The sequence below is a fragment of the Cygnus atratus genome, chromosome 4 (genome assembly GCF_013377495.2).
Source record: "Cygnus atratus isolate AKBS03 ecotype Queensland, Australia chromosome 4, CAtr_DNAZoo_HiC_assembly, whole genome shotgun sequence".
Classification (NCBI taxonomy): domain Eukaryota; kingdom Metazoa; phylum Chordata; class Aves; order Anseriformes; family Anatidae; genus Cygnus; species Cygnus atratus.
In genome coordinates, this window is record NC_066365.1 from 67501547 (window position 1) to 67518200 (window position 16654).

The following is a 16654-nucleotide window of genomic DNA, read 5'->3' on the forward strand; positions in this document are numbered from 1 at the left end:
TGATACCGTGCTTTTAATGAATGAACTCCATATACAGTATCTGAGAATTCCGTCCTGGTCTTTAAGCTTTAGTCTTAATAAGGTCATAGAAATTATACTGGGTTTTTCTGCTTGACACAAAAATCAGATTGGTTTATTTCACTGTCACTCTCTTACCTTCTATGAAAATGGCTCCCTTTGAAATACCTAACCTTTTATTTCTCCATACTCAAATGCAATTTGTTAACCTTGCTCACAAGACCTTATCTGTTTATGCCTACATAGAGGCCTAGGCAAAACAGGACTGATGGCTCCAAGTAGACATGCATGCATGCTGAAAATGATCAGCACAGTGCCAATAATAAGAAAATCCTCTGTCAGTATCAGCAATGAAAAGAAAGAATAGATAGGTGATGCCTAGGCTTCTCTTGGCTTTGCAGGTTATCTTCGTTGAAAAACCAGGAATGCTGTAAAGTCTGCATGCAGAGTAGTAATGACAGCGGAGACTACATTGCTACTAACTGCACAAGTACTCTGCAGCTAGAGATCCTACCCTCTCTGCAGTGCTTTTATGGGTGAAAAATGTAAATATATTTCCAAAAAATAAAAATGCTTTTACCACTTACAGCAGATATGACCTAAATTTCAAAAAGTATAAAATGGCAAACCATGAGTTCAATTTTCCAAAGGCTCATAAAAGCTGGGTCATTATAAAAATATGAAATATGCCTCCACCATTTATTTCATTCAGCAGTAGAGTGTCTTCAACCTTTCATTTAAATCTCATTGAGTCACCATGTGCTGGTTTCAGACTCTGAGTTGTGACTTCCAGGGATTGAAAAGCAGTGGTTATTCATGGCTGAATAGCACTGGTTCAGATTAAAACAAGCACAGCAAGTGCTGCTTTTTCTTGGTAACATACCTGCCAATCTTGCTTTATGGCTCCTCTAGAAGACAATATTTCTTCTTTGATGAGAAATACTGATATAACAGCAATGGGACATTTGATGCTGATCTCTGCAGATTATGAAATTTTAATGTTCAAAGAAGTGGGAGGTTATTTCAACAAACTTTAACTGCTGAGCTAATCTATTCAATGATGCATTCAAACTCAATCTGAGATGAGATGGAGCTGTAACAGGAACCGTTTGTTCCAACATCTGTGTTGCTGTTCCAAGACTTCATCATAAACAAATATGCACAGTAAAATCTCTTTATGTCTAAGTAATTATTTCAGCTTTTTTTTTTTTTTTTTTATGAATTGAGCACTCAGTGTGTCAGACTGGGTCTGCCAAACTAATCTTCAATTATAAAAAATTATAAATAAAAATGAAAGCATTTTCATTAATTACAAAATTAATGTACTGATTATCAGCAAAGTTCATTGTGACAAAATTACCTTTTAATTTTAGTTCTTAAAGAGATAAAATAGGTGAATTTTATTGTTCTTAGGTGCTACCTATCTTTATGTTAATTTTCTTAACAACCTTAAATACCTCATCAGTATTTTTTCACACACAGAAATTATGCCATCTATATAACCTTTAAACATAAACTTGTTGTGAACATAAACATTTTTTTCTCTCTCAGGAATTTCATGTTTATTATTCATGTTTATTATCCCACATTTGAAGCATCCCTGGGATTCTACTTCATGTCTCATGAGATTCTTGCACTTCCCTCAGCTTTTTCATGTCTCAACATTTTTTTTTTTTTTTACTTATCAGCCTTGAAAAATCCAATTTTGACATCCCCTGGACAGAGCAAAGTGTTCTGACCAAACCATGCTCATGTCTCATCTCACTCCATTAGCTTCTCTGTCCCATTCTCAACCAGAAAATAATATTCCCAATTGTTTTCCTGCAGCTGAAAATGTTCCTAGCTAAAATCTCACATTTTTCAAAGCTGGGGGCATACTGCATGTCCCTGAGAAAGCAGGAACCAAGGGTGATGACCTTTTAGAAGTTTCTAGGTGAGTAGGAAACCAAGTCACTCAAAACTGCTTATTGTAATTGGCCCATAGTTTTCTTTAAGGTCTTTCAAAATCCCAAGATGAACAAAACAAATCTGTCATCCAGTTACATATTTCTGACAGGAACCAACAGCAGAATCTTAAAGAAAACAAAAAAGGAACAGGGAATAGCACTATGAAGTTTCCCCCACTATATATTCCCACCTTTTAACAAAATGAAATTCAGAGACTTCCAGAGTATCTGTAACTGTATTTTTAATGATTCCTTTTTTTTTTTTTTATGAATGCATCTTTGAACATTTTTAAGCTTTCACAGTCCACATCATACAGCAGCAATGCAAGAATGGCAGTGTTTCTGCCTGGCAACAGCTTCATTCCTTGTATGTTCTATAAACCCCATGTGATCATTTCAGTTGCTGCCCTACAGGTCTTATCCTGGGAGAGATAACAAATCGTTGTTCCTTACTCACTTTCCCTATGATATCTGTAGTCTTCTGTGTTTCTTTCTGTTCATGCTCCCTTTATCTAGAAACTGTTCTGTGCTTTTGGTCATCTCCAGCAACCTTCTCTGTATTCTATACCTAAGACAGATGATGCACTATTCAAAACATGAATACACAGTGGATTATAGTGACATAATGATATTTTCTGATTTTTTCAGTGTAACCTTCCTATTAATTGTTTAATACACCGTCTGCCTTTTTGACCACTGCTGAACATTGAGTTGACATTTATTTGAACTATCCAAATGCCTAACAAAATTGCTAAGATATTTCTCCCAAGTGGCAATAGCTAATTTACAGCCCATTTTTCTGTAGTTTAGTTAGATTCTCTCCCTTGTCCCCTTTTCTCCCATTATCTGCCACAAATCAACACTGAATTTTCATCTCTGTATTAGAGATCTTTCAATATCATTGCATCCTCTTGCAACCTCATGGCCAACTTTGTATTTACTAGCCAAAATAATTTCATACTGTCTGTAGATGCTTTCTTTTCTCTCCTTATTCCTTTTGCAGATTCTTTGTGATTTTTTATTCTAGCCTAAATGTTTTAGGTAAGCTTCAGAATTATAACCCTGTGTTTCCGAGCTTTCCTCTACCTATATCTGGATTTATAAGTAACAGCATGTGTGATGTCAGATATATAGTAAATTTAAAGGCATGTTTGGAAGGAACAGGAATAAACAGAAATGCTGTGTGTGAAAATGCTCATATCTGAGATTATACCTGAAAGTAGTTTCAGATCAAATTAATCTGATTTCTCTTCCCTCTTTGCAACTGGTGACCCCAAGTAAGTCTACCAGAGTTAAAACTGTTGATAACTGTGGGAACTGAGAGAAGCAAAACAGTAGATCTATTCATAGGAAATTCACTGCCACCACAGCACCAGCTCCATTGCAACCGAAGTCTCAGATTAAAGAGAAGGGGAGAGAATCAGGGCAAAATGCTGCGCACAGCAATAGGTTTGATCATCAGGGACTCTGGTGATCAGGAGACCAGAGACACCTTTTGTCATTTAGCAAAAATGTTGCCATAAATTAAGGTTAGAAAACTATTTTCCTCTTTTATTTATGGCTCCAGATACATTGTTCAGCATGTGTAAATATTCTTGTGAAGATAAAGGAGGATTTCTTTTGTTTCCCTGAGCTTTTTAAGTGGCACATCACTTACTCTGATACCTGAACTCCATTCCCTGTGAACGTTCATTTTATAAAGCACACTTTATTTAAACAATAATATACTATTCCCCTTCTCCTTTGGATACTTGCTTCATTGCATACAGAATGCTTTGATGCTTCAGCAAAGAAGCAATGTGCCCTGGGCAGTGCCATTTTTCCTTATCCTTCCAAAGCAACACTTCATATTTTCTGATTTTTCCTTTATAGATATTTCTGTAGCATTGAATACCATAATCTGTGAGCATTTCGTGAGCTCTAATGAGTTCTCCTAGTATCATCCTGGGAGATGCTGTAGACTTCAGACTGCCTCACCAACCAATCCCTTTCAGGCTCCTAACAAAGTGAACAAGACTGTGAAAAATAAGGTAATTAGATAACAGCAGTTCAGTATTGTGCAGCATGTTGTAAAAAGGAAAGAAAATCTATAACATTCAGCTCTTTGGTGTTCTGCAGTGAAGTGCATAGTAATTGTAATGCATAAGACAGGTACTGTCATGTTCTCAATACACAAATTTGAATTTGTTCCAGTCCTCACTAATCAGAACAAATATTCACATTAACATCCATTAATTTAATCCATTAAAGGGTATAAAAAATTCAGAGGATGCTGGACCATTCAGAACCTCAGCATTTACAGAAGTATTGTAATTGGGAAATCCTCACAGTTCACTTAAATTCTTTGTACCAAAGAAGCTTTCCACCACTGACATAGCAGTTATTTAGAAATATTCCTTTTATGGCCCATTTTTATGCCTTTAAAAATGAACTCAGAACAAAAACACTTGGCCGTAGTATAATTCTACAGGTGAAATATATAAACTTGGGGGCAAGTCACAACAAATAAAATCATATTCACTTGGATCATGTCTGAGTAACTCTTTTCAAGACCTATTTTGATAGATTTATAGGTAGAGATCAGTTGTGTTAGTTACTATCTCTTCTTGTGAGTGCAACTCTGAAAGTATAGATGACAGGTTTTCCAGGATTTCAGTGCTATATTCCTGCATATAAACAATCAAACAAATAATCTTATTTCTTATTATTCTCAACCTTTTAACTAATGTTATATGCCTTCTAATTTTGGCCCTTCTTCCTCTCATAACCTCATCTATTAAGAAAAGTGCAAATTATACGTTTTCAGCTTGTATGTCTTATTCAAGACTAAAAGAAACGTGTGTATATAACATACATATGAACTCTGGCATAACTTGTACCCCTGAGGAGCCATCTCCACTGGTGACCTGCGCTGCTGACTTCCCTGCACAGGAAGGGTGTGAAAGAAAATGAGAAAATGCTTCCCTTTATTACACAGTCTTAGATCAAACTCAGCAGCCCATGGGTATTATAAACAATGTTACTTAGCAAGGATGAATCCAAAAAAAAAAAAAAAACAAACATCAATTACCTCTTTCTCTGAACACATTAATGGCAATATGTCTACTCTCTTTCATGGCTTTGGAATGGACTCGTCTAGTCTTATAACTTTTGCTGTAGGATTTTTATTGGGTTTTACTTCCAGTTAGAAATGGGATAGAAAATGAGTAGAAAATGCCATTGAATTAGCTCACAGATGTTTAATGCAGAGTAACTTCTATTACATTAAATAATAATAACATTTTTAAAAAATGCAATACTATTTATTTACATGATGCTGTGAGAGTCAAGGTTGTAGGTTAGCATTGAGTTAGCAATCCTTCCTCGGTCTGCAGCAACATGTGTTTCCCCTTACTAAGGTAGTATCAGTCCCAGAACTTGACATTCCCTTGGCAGCTGAGTGGCTTGTTTAAAGCTAGAAAAGCTATATTTTAAGGAATATAATTTATGACTGAGGAGAAAAAATGCTCATCTAAGGCAAAATTTCTTCTTGTGTTACCTGTGAAAGTACTAGGCTATACAGGAGATTTTTTAATGCAAACAACAGTTTATTGTCAGTGCAAGTGACATAATGGAAATAACAGTAGCCAGTTTATAAAATATTATAGAATCATAAAATCATAAAATCATAGAATCATAGAATCGTCTAATTCCAACTACTTACAGAAGGCGAGAAAAGATACATACGTTTGTGTCCTATCTGTGCAGCAATTCAGAAGTTCCCAAGGATCTTCTGCTGGAGATTGCTTTAGCAACTGCACATTATTGTAGAGAACCAAAAATCTGCTTAGTCTCCTTACAAGTATAATCGTGGTCTTGTGAAGTCTACCAGTTAAAGCAAAATGGGAACTCTTTCCCTGTGCTTTTCCTGTCTTGTGAGGGCTGTCTACCTTTGCTAGCCGAGGTAAGCTATGAGTGTGATCCAGGATTTCTGGTACAGTTTTAAAAGTGTTACATTGATTTTCTGAATAGTCAGAAGAAGATGAAGAGAAAAAGGTGAGTTCAGAAAGGAAAGAGCTGAGGGCATACTAGCTTCTCATCATCTGCTGCCATCAGCTCAAAAATATCCATATCTGATGTATATGCAGAGACATCCTGCTATCATTCATTTGATCTTAGGACTCTTACCTCACTTTTCCTCTCCTTTCCCACCTCTACCTAGCTTCACACAAGAAGGTATTAAGTACTGTTATCTAATTGTTTGCCATGTCATAGAAATTGGTCCAACCAGCATTTTCAGAAACACAGAGCTCACTAAGTACCTTCCAAATTAAATCTTTACGCATTTTAAAAGGATAGCTCTAGATTTAAGGTGGTTGATTGTTGTTGTTGTTGTTTTTTATTTGTTTTGTAATTTGCTTAGACAATGGCATAAAACTTAAAGGATACATATTCACATATATAAAGGATTTGTGCATGTTTTGGTTTTTGGGTGAACCTGTGTGGAGCCAGGAGTGGGACTTATATGATTCCATGATTCATACTAACGAACCACATTTTTCCTCTACCTTTGTAAGGCCAACAATGTTAAAATCTCCCAAACTGAACTAATTAAATTCAGAGAACAGAAGGATATTGGTCCTCACGAACTTTAGTATACACAGTAATAACTCTTTTTAATATAGTACTATGATTTTTATTTTAAAAAGGAACCCTGTCTAGACACGTACTAAATCTCTGAAGCAGTAGTTAGTAAAGCATGAACAGTAAATTGCACAATTCAGCTTTGAGGCTGGCCATTTTCCTACTTTATTGAAATACTGCAATGTAGAGAGATACAGAGAGTAAATGTGAAACACTGTAGTACGAGGAAAGAACTCTGACAGCCTTATTGATTCCCTGTTTTTTCTCATTCTTTTATTGTCCACTCTTGAGCAGTCTAGTCAAAGGTTCTTAAAATTGCAGCAGGTTCCATAATACCATAGATTTCTAAAGTTTACACTATAACTGCAAAACCAATTTGCTTCCCCCTCCCTGCACCATCTGCTTTTCCCCCTCTTTATTCCTCAGGGCACAATTGCTAGCGTCGTATCTTCAATATTCTGCATTAAAGACATGAAGCTCATACCAAGCAGGATATTTGGGAGCATTAATGAACAATACAGCAGCTCGCTCGCTTGGATTGAGCTCTGGGTCTACCAGCTCCATCAAACAAACTCTAGCAACTCTAACAAAATCTACCTCCAGATTGGGCCATTTTGGGAAAGAGCAGGGAGAAAGCTGGTGGCAGCAGGAGGGAAGATCAGAAGGGAAGATCAGGTTAGAGCAAGCCCCATATTCCCAGCAGCTGCATCATGTTAGGCTTGCAGGATGATCCTGAGAGGAGACAAAATGGATCAAAACTGGCTTCCCACAGATTTTGCTTTCAGAAACTCAGATTAATCCACCTGCCTTTCAGCACAGTCCTTGCCCTGATAAGCCTATCATTACCTGTAAGACAAATAAATAAATAAATAAATAGAATTTTAAAAAGTTTTACTTTTTCCATGATCTGGGAGCTAAATAACTACTTAAGGGCCAACTCTATCTCTGCCAGATTAAATGTTATATGTAGAGGTCTCTCAAAGCCCATGGGCACAGGCAATCTGTGAGGCAGAGTTTTCCTAGGGCTGGCTATTGAGTAAAAAAAATTATAAATAATTCGTCATCTTTTTATTTCTCTGGAAACTTGGGAGAAAAACAATTACAAAGAGAAGCAGATTTTGATTCTTTTTTGTCTTCTCAGCAATAGAATTGCTTTTTAAGTTCAAGTCGGTTAAAGCCAGAAAAAATCACTGAAATGCTGAGGGACAAAACTGACATGTAACACCTTTCTTCATGCAACTGATGCCAGAGTAATAAATAAGTGACTTTGTAGAAGACTGCATGGAGGAGAGAAGTTGAATTTGGAGGGAAAACACAATCCAACCCACTTTTTCTGTGAAATCCAAGCAGTTTTGATGAAGGAACCACAAAAAATGTCACGAGTTTAGGACTGTGATACATTTTCACACAGTATATTTGATAAAACCAGGAATGTCATAGACATTAGGTTGCTTTGATGGAGGTATTTTGTACTTTCAAAGGGCATGCTCCATACTTGATGCCAATGGTCTGTCTCCTTACAGTGGTGTGGGGCTTTGGCTATTTATGGATTTTCTGTGTACAATTTAAACATTCTTTTTGTTTGAAAACTTATTAGGAAAAGTGTGTATCACTGGATAGTGTGCATGTACACAGTCTCCAAACTGGAGTTACTGGACAGCAAACTCCCACCCAGCTGTCGAATTCTCCCGGCTGCTTTTGCTGTTATTAACCTGGAGGTTACCACCATGACAGGCGACTTTCTCAGGAAAGCAGGAATCAGCTTTACTCACTTCAGAGAAAAAATTAAGAATTACAGAACAAGTCAAGGTGGTTCAACTTAATGCTATTAAGAAGCCTTAGGAGAATATTATAAAATTAAATATACCCAAGGAGACTTGATAGGAGAGGATGTCAGTTTGTAAACTTATATCACTTTCAGATATAATTCGATAAGCTCATGCAGCCAGCCTTGCACTAAAGCAGGTTTTGAGTAAGACACCGTTCTCTGCATCTGAAATTCAGGCCAGTAACCATCTGATCATGGGGCAGCAGGGAAGGCAGAGAGACTACTTTTATCTTGGGTCATTACAGCTATTTTTCTGCCGTGACTGTGCATTTTAATAACTGTTCTTTTACAAACAGCAATTAGCATGCTGAAGAGCTTGACAGACACCTAGAGAACCAGTATTTTTCTTATCTGTCTGAAGGAGAGGATGGCATGATGAGTGAGTTGAAATCTCCCAGACAAGATGGACAGACAAAGGTATAAAAGAGAGAATTAAAAAAGGTACCAGGGAATTTTAAAAGGTACCACAGATGTAAACCTCTGAAAGGCAGGAAGGAAACATTGTAAAAGAAGAGAAAAGATACCTAAGAGATACCTAAGATAGGCTTAAAAAAAAAAAAAAAAAAAAAAAAAGGCTGAAATCTGCGAGAAAGTGATCCAGTAGCCACCTTGAAAAAGTTCACAGACCCAACCTAATGGAAGCTCCTAACCAACATGACAGCAGTGAAAGAAAGCAGTGTGCAGGGTTTTCTTTCTGCAGACATCTTTCCCAGACAAAGTAAGTGGCAACAGTGTTTAAAAAACCCTTACAAATGTGTCTGTCCCTCTGTTTGCTTACATCTATTGGAAAATCCATATACGCTATATTGTCTTCCCAACCTGTCTGGGGTGAAAGGAGGCTCATATTAAAACACTCCAGGAGCTCTCTGTTAATGCAGAGATCAGGTAGTTGCACTGGGCTCTCCACTTCCAGGAGCTGGTGTTGGTGGTGTAACTGCACTGCCAGCCTCCTGCTCCCTCCTCGCCCTTATTTTCTGTGTGATTTTTTTTACTTTTGCAATAGTCTGGTGTGCAGACCTGTTATCGAGTTAATACATTTCCATGACTCATACGGTTTACAAATCCCACAAGCTGATATTCTGAAAACTTTTGATGCAGACAGAGCTACATAATACGTACACAATAACAAGTAGTAAAAATGTTGATTCTAAATGCTACATCCTGTGTTTGCAGCTCAGGAACACATATCTGAGGCTGCTCTTAAAAGTCCTGCATATACTTAAGTATGCACCCAGCTTTACCCATGTGGACTGTCCTTTAGGGTGCACCTGCACTAGTGGTTTCATTCAGACCAGGTGTCCTAGGTGTCCCCACTCATTGTGCTTTGGTTCATGCAGTGGAGAAGTTTTGGAGAAGATGATCTGTGTTCCTGCCAGGTGTACCGTAACCTCACACAGGTACTGAGCTCATAGGAGCAGAGCTGAACAAGAACAGCCCTCTGTGCCCACCCGTGGTGACCCAGGTGTAAACCTCCATTCTCACCAACTTGCACCACCTGCTCACAGAGGTCCACATTCAGAGCTGGCCACAGCAGCATCTTCCTGGCTGTGTATGGAGACTGAGACATCCATAACACCAGTAAAGCCTCCGGGCTGTAACACATGAATTTCATAATTCCAATATGAGTTTTGCTGAAATAAGGTTATTCGGAGCTCGTATGGAGATGGACATCACTCTTGGTTTGTCACGGTGAAGAGTAGATTTCAAGCCCCACCCTTGATTTCTTGCTTCTCAGGCTATGTGTATTATTATGCACAAATTCCCAGGTCAGGAAAGAGAAACCCAGCACTTAAGCACTTGCACTTTGTGCTCTGTTCCCTGTCACTTTGCATTTTGTGTCCTATTTGTCACACCTGCCCATTGCTCTGCATTTTCTTTAGGGCTGATGTTACAGCAAACCTTATAATATTGTAAAAGTATTGTTACAGAAATATTACTAGGATGAAAATAGTTATGCATCTAAAAAACAGCACATATATGCAAGAGTAAGGTTCTGTAAATGCCAGCATTAATTACACAGGATTTTTTTTTGTTATATTTTATGTAGTCACAGATTTTGTTTTCATCCTTTACTGTTTAAGCAATAACTTTTAATTCTGAATTTTCATAAGAGAGAAACCCTAATATTTTATGGCAATTTTATGCCATTAACAATTCCATTAAATTCATATGGTCTAAGATAAAAATCTTCATGGAATAAGATAAAAATAAAACCAATCATCAAGGTCTTTTCCTTGACATATCCCTTTTTTCAATAAGCCAGGCCACAGCTGTTCTTTCTTATTCTAAATTTCTTCCTGGTCATATAGTCTAAGACAAGTAGGTAAGAATGAAAATGGCAGCCTATATGATCTTCCACACATTCTCTTGGAGTAAGAGAAGTTGTGTTTCCTGCTGCTTTCATGAGTGTCATAACAAAAGGTCCATGATAGGCCAGCCTCCCAGTCTTTGCCTCAAATTGTTTGTTAGGTGTTTTGCCTCACTGTTCAGGGAAATTGTATATAGCTGAGAAGTGTGGAGGAAAAGTCTTAAATAATGACATCTTCATTTATGACAAGGAACAATCAGCACCTGCAACATACGGTATTTAGCTGTAAAACTCACATTTGCCTTACAGAATTGCACTAAGGTCAGCTTCTTCAAGATTTGAGTCTTATTAAATGCTGAAGTGGCAATCACAATGTTAGAGTTAACAAAAAAACTAATTAACAGCTCTGGGTCCTAGCTTTTATTTTAGGAACCAAAACGAAACAAACGAAAAAACAAACTAGGATGAACAAACAGATAGAAAATGATTACTGATTTATTTTCCCCAAAGCAGTGAGAGCATCGAACAGCACATCTGCAAGGTGCTTTAAGGACTGCAGCATTCCAACTCCCTTTCCTCCTAGTTCAACTTTTCACACTGCTTAAATCCCAAGCCTGCTCTTGCAAAGCAACTCTTTGGACTTGGGTGGCTTTCACACCAGTATTACAGAGCAGAAATTCATTTAATAGCCCAGAAGACATCCAGTCTTCTTTTTTTTCCCCCTCTTAGTTTAACTGTACTGAGTAAGTTTGGACATTATAATCAAAATCCTGTTTGCCTTTGAGCTATTTGAGATGGTGAATGACTGAAAAGTACCAGGGCACGGAGTGCCACCACAGAAGAACTAACCTGACAGCAGTTCTGGCATAATTTCTTTACAAGAAGGACATTATGGAATAAATTGCTTGGGGCACTCAGGCAGCGAGGCAGGCAAATCTCATAAATCGTCTCTGAAATGTAAACTGGGCATTTGAAAGTGGGAGTAATGACAGGGTTTGATCACACTGGTTAGATATGTCATTTACGCCCATGATAAATAAATGGGCTAATCTCAAAGTGCACAACAGCAACTGGGGCAGCAGAAGGAAAACCTGGGGATGGCGAGAGGAGGAGGAAATAACAGTACTCCTCTCCAAGTCTGGCACCCAGCTGTGAAACAATCCTGTTTAAATATCGCCAGCAGCCAGCTCTGCAGTCTCCAGATAAAGATAACTTGATTTTACATGCTTCTTTTGCAGGGGGCAGTTTTATGCTTCCTTGCTCAGTTCTCATCTTACTGGAAAGCTAAGCTAGAAGGGGAGGTTGGTATTTTTGTTTTTGTGGTTTTCTCTCTATCTTTTTATTTATTTTTTATTTTTTTACAAAGTTTGAAGGGCATCAGTTCTTGCCCTTTTAGCTTGGTAATCGAATCTCAGAGCATGGTACATTACCTTCCTGACTGCACAGATAGTCTGTGTGGTCGTGGTCAGATATAGTTGTCATCTCAACAATTCAGCACCTCCTCAGATGAGTAATGAGTGGTTGTTAGGAAGAAATTGGGATTTTTACTGCCTGTAGAGCATGGTCCGAAGCTTTAGTAAGGAGCCATTGAGGGAAAGACACAGGCACAGAAAGCAAATAAACTCTAACTGAGAAACCATCTGAGGTGTGTTCAAATATTTGAGTGAGTTCAAAATGATAAGAGGAATGTGTGGACATAGAAAGGATATGGCAATATTTTTATGACAATATAAAAAAATAAACTGCTCTATGAAATAATATATCTCCATGTGGTGGTTTTACCTTGCTGGGGAGCTGAACTCCACCACAAGTGCTCTCTCACTCCCACTCCTTAGAAGAAGAGGGGGAGAAGAAAGTATTCTGGAAAGAAAAAAAAAACTCACAGGTTGTGATAAGAATAATTTTATTAAAGGGAAAATGAAGAGAAAAAAAAAAAAAAAGAAAAACAACAAACAAAGGCCACATGGAAGCACAGAGAGAGATAAAAGAAATTACTCTCTAATTCCCAACAACAAGCAATGTTCAGCTGCATCCTGGGAATCAGGGACTCAATACACTTTTTTAGGGAGGACAGACGTCTTCATAACAAGAGTTCCCCCCCTCTCCTTCCCCTTTCCCAACTCTTATTGTTGAGTGTGACACCATATAGCATGGAATATCCCTTTGGTCGGTTTAGGTCAGCTGCCCTGGTGATGTTCCTTCCCCATCACTTGCCCACCCCCAGCCTGCTGGCTCGTGGGGGGCTTGGAGGGAGTCCTGGTGCTGTGCCAGCACTGCTCAGCAATAGACAAAACACTGGTGTGATACGAAAGCTGTTCTAGCTACAAATGCAGAGCACAGTACTGTATGGGCTGCTGCAAGAAAAGCTAACACCATCCCAGCCAGACCTAGTACACTCCAAATCTTAGCTAAGCTCTTGCAACGTTAGAAGCCTTTTGTTTCAATTATGTAAAACCAACTCAAGTATTTTATTTTCCTTCTCCCAGTTTATTCTCTAGACCACAACCTGATTCCCTTTTGCCTGTCCTCTATAAGAGAAGTAAAAATAACTTGAAGTTCTTCCCATTTACTTAGTGATTTACAACACTAGCCCTAAAGTGTCATTTGCAACATAGCAAGGGCATTTTTCAGCCTTTGTAGCTTGCTCTGGACTTTAAACGTCCCCAAAGTCTGTTTACATTATTTGTTTGGATTTGTTCTTTTCAGAACATAATGCTCTTTGGATATGCCAGTTTCAGAGTGAAATTCTCATCCACTTTAAAATTCAAACAAGCTATTTTCAACCTTAGCTCTTGATTACAATCACTGAAAACAAAAGAAGCAGCCAAGGAAGAAAACATAAGTTCTGTTGCTCTAGTAATGACGGGTTATTCTCCTTCCCTGTGCACAACCCATTGCTGCTTGCACCTATTCCTGCCCAAGTCTCTTTTCCTGCTCTTTTTTTCCAGCAGCCAGGCAGCTCAGTCTCAAAGTGCTCATTCCTAACTATGCTTCAGGAGGCCTGCTTCGTCCTCCCTGCTGCTCAAACATTTGGTATCTTCAGCTTTCCTTGGAGACTTTCCAAAGATGCATTTACATTTCCTAACACAGCACTTCCAGCTTGAGGGGTTTTCTCATAGGTCACTGTCCTTTTAACACTGCTACCACATAGCACTTTCAGCATGAGAAACACAGCACTTACACCTTAACTCACCGTGCTCATGGAGCTCTTCCACACTTGACAAATTAGTAAAAGAGAACTGGCATTAAAACTGATATTCTAAATTATCTTCTTTTCCCTCCACCCATGCACTCATACAATTATTGTTGGTTTAGAGGAGAGACAGAATTGCTGTCACACAGGACTCTGATGGTAATAATTGTGGTAAACAGCCACACGGTGAGGTCACAGGATCTGAAATCTGCTTTCCCCACCTTTTCCTTCCTTGTCCCCAGGGTGTGCTGCTAAGTGCTGGCTGCTAGATGAAGTGTAGCATGAGAAGATCCACGTCATGATGGAAATGCATCTCTCTGGGAATTAGAAGATTCCTCTTCATTGAACTCTGTGATACAAGCGATAAAATGGTGATGTTTGAGTCTCATCCATGAGGATGGCAGTGAACAGCGCACACAGCCAGGAGAAGATTTTTTTTTAATAAATGCTATATTTTGCTGTAGATATATGAGAAAATAAGTAGTCATAGCTCAAGGGCTAAAGAAACACATTATAAATTGTTATAAATATTTGCTATGACAGTCAGCAGAGAGCAGCTTAAACACGGGAAGTATTTATGGGGAAGACAGCACACCAGCTGGAGCATGCTCTGTTTCACGGAATACTCCACCCTCAAGGAGGGAGGCATTTGCCCTGTGTTCAAGCACACTTTGGGCGTAAGACATTTCTTTTTCTTTCCTCTGAGATGAGGATATTCGCAGAGCCAGAAGCTTTCTCCCTGCGACCCTGTAAGCTTCTCTCCAGCTCCTGCCCTGTGCATGGCACCAGGCACAGAGACCACTGTCCCTTCTCTTCTCCCATCCCAGCTCACCTTTGTCTCATGTCCCTTCAGTTCTGCAGTGTTGGTACCGCCATCATAGCTTCTTCCACCTCCATACGTGCTAAAAAACAGGGAAGGAAAACAAAGTCACCCACACTGAAGATGCAGGATGTGGGGTGAGGGATTCCAGCTGCACACTGGTGCTGAAATCAGGTACCAGAGCAGATCCAGCCTGTGAAACAAGCTTTTTTTCTTTCTTTCTTTTTTTTTTTTTTTCAGGAAGTCTTTACAAAATATTAATTTTAAAGGAAAAAAAAGTTAGTCAGTTAAATTCTACAATTTCATGTAACCTACAATCAGTTTCAAGAATTTTTAGCATTTTGGAAATACACTGTTCCCATTTTTCAAAATGAATCCCTTCTTCAAAATAACGGGCTTCGAGTTTGTTTTTTTCAGGTAACGGGGAAATAAAGGTGAGTATGTAATCCAGAGATTTTTACAGATTTAATTGTTATGTTTGTATGACACCGATTTCTTCTTGCTTTGGATTTTTGGTTGATAAATGTGAGACTTCAGCCCTTTCCTTCAATTTCAGACAGGACAACCCTCAGCATTTTAATTATTTTTTGTTTGAAAATATTAGGAAAACCATTTTCTCCCTGGATTTCCCAATAAGGTCCTTTATATGATAGGGCAATTGCAAAGAAAGTATTTGTTACAAGGATTGTCCATATGAGTCCATGCTCATAGTTACAAGCAATGAGCTTCATTAGGCAATGAGGTGACTGACTGATGGCTGCCCCTGCTAGAACTGCACATGGAAGAATGAATTGCCACTGCATCCAGAGGTATTTGAGGTATCATGGAATACAGCAACAAGCTGAATAAAATTTAAGTCTCCGGGGTATGATTTGCTGCAGTTTTTGTCACATTAGTTCCAGATAAATTGAAATTATTTATATGTGTGTGTGTTTTACATAACATTCTCTGTATATTTTTATATAGCTACTTTCTATGATACATGTACCTACACTATGAACAGAGTAAGCACTTTCCATCCCCTTAAATTATACCACTATGGAGCATGCAGAGGTCTACCTTTTTATGGTGGATTGACAGCAAGATTAATTGTATATAATTAACAAAGCAATCGTACTGCTGCCAGCTTAGAGATTTTTACACTTGCAATGCAGAAAATGGGTTCATATAGGGCACCAAAGAGCCTGGAACAAGGGAAGCGATTTGGATTTCCTGAAGAAAGAATGGTATTTATTTACGTTGACAGAAGAATATAGCAGTCACTAACACGCTTCTATGCTCATGGAGGCTTGCTTTATTTGACCACCACTGAATTTTAACATAAAGGCAAATTTAAACAGCGTAACTTCACAGGCACAGCAGCTGAGCCTGATGCTATAACTTGCTGTGATTTATTGCCATGGTGGGATGGAAACCCCTATCTTATTTACAACTTTTTTCATGGGGTGGGGATTTTGTTTTCAATATTTTGAATACTGGGAAAGCAAAGTCCTCTGGGCAGGAAGAGGCCAGCTGATGAGACTTCCCCGAATTAGTGCATGGCTGTTTAGATTGATTTGGTATTTGTTTTATAATGGGACTGCAGAAAATTTTAAGCTGAACAGCAAGATCCCTGCGTGAGAAGGCAAGTGAACATAAACTAATAATAATAACGATAATTACATCCAGCTGGAATTCAAATTCCCTTCTGAGCTCCATCAGTGCTGTTCATTAAGTGATGTAGAGTTACAGCTTTTAACTTCTTCAGTTAGGCAGCAAATGCCAGTGCGACCTCAGGAGGATACGCGGATATCGTTACCTCTTGAGGACACCAGCTTTTCACAACATTCCTGAAATATATGGAGTTGCAAAAAGACTTACAGCTTTTAATTTCTGATTTTCTTAAGGCCTAATCTGCTTTAAAATACCTGATTCTTCA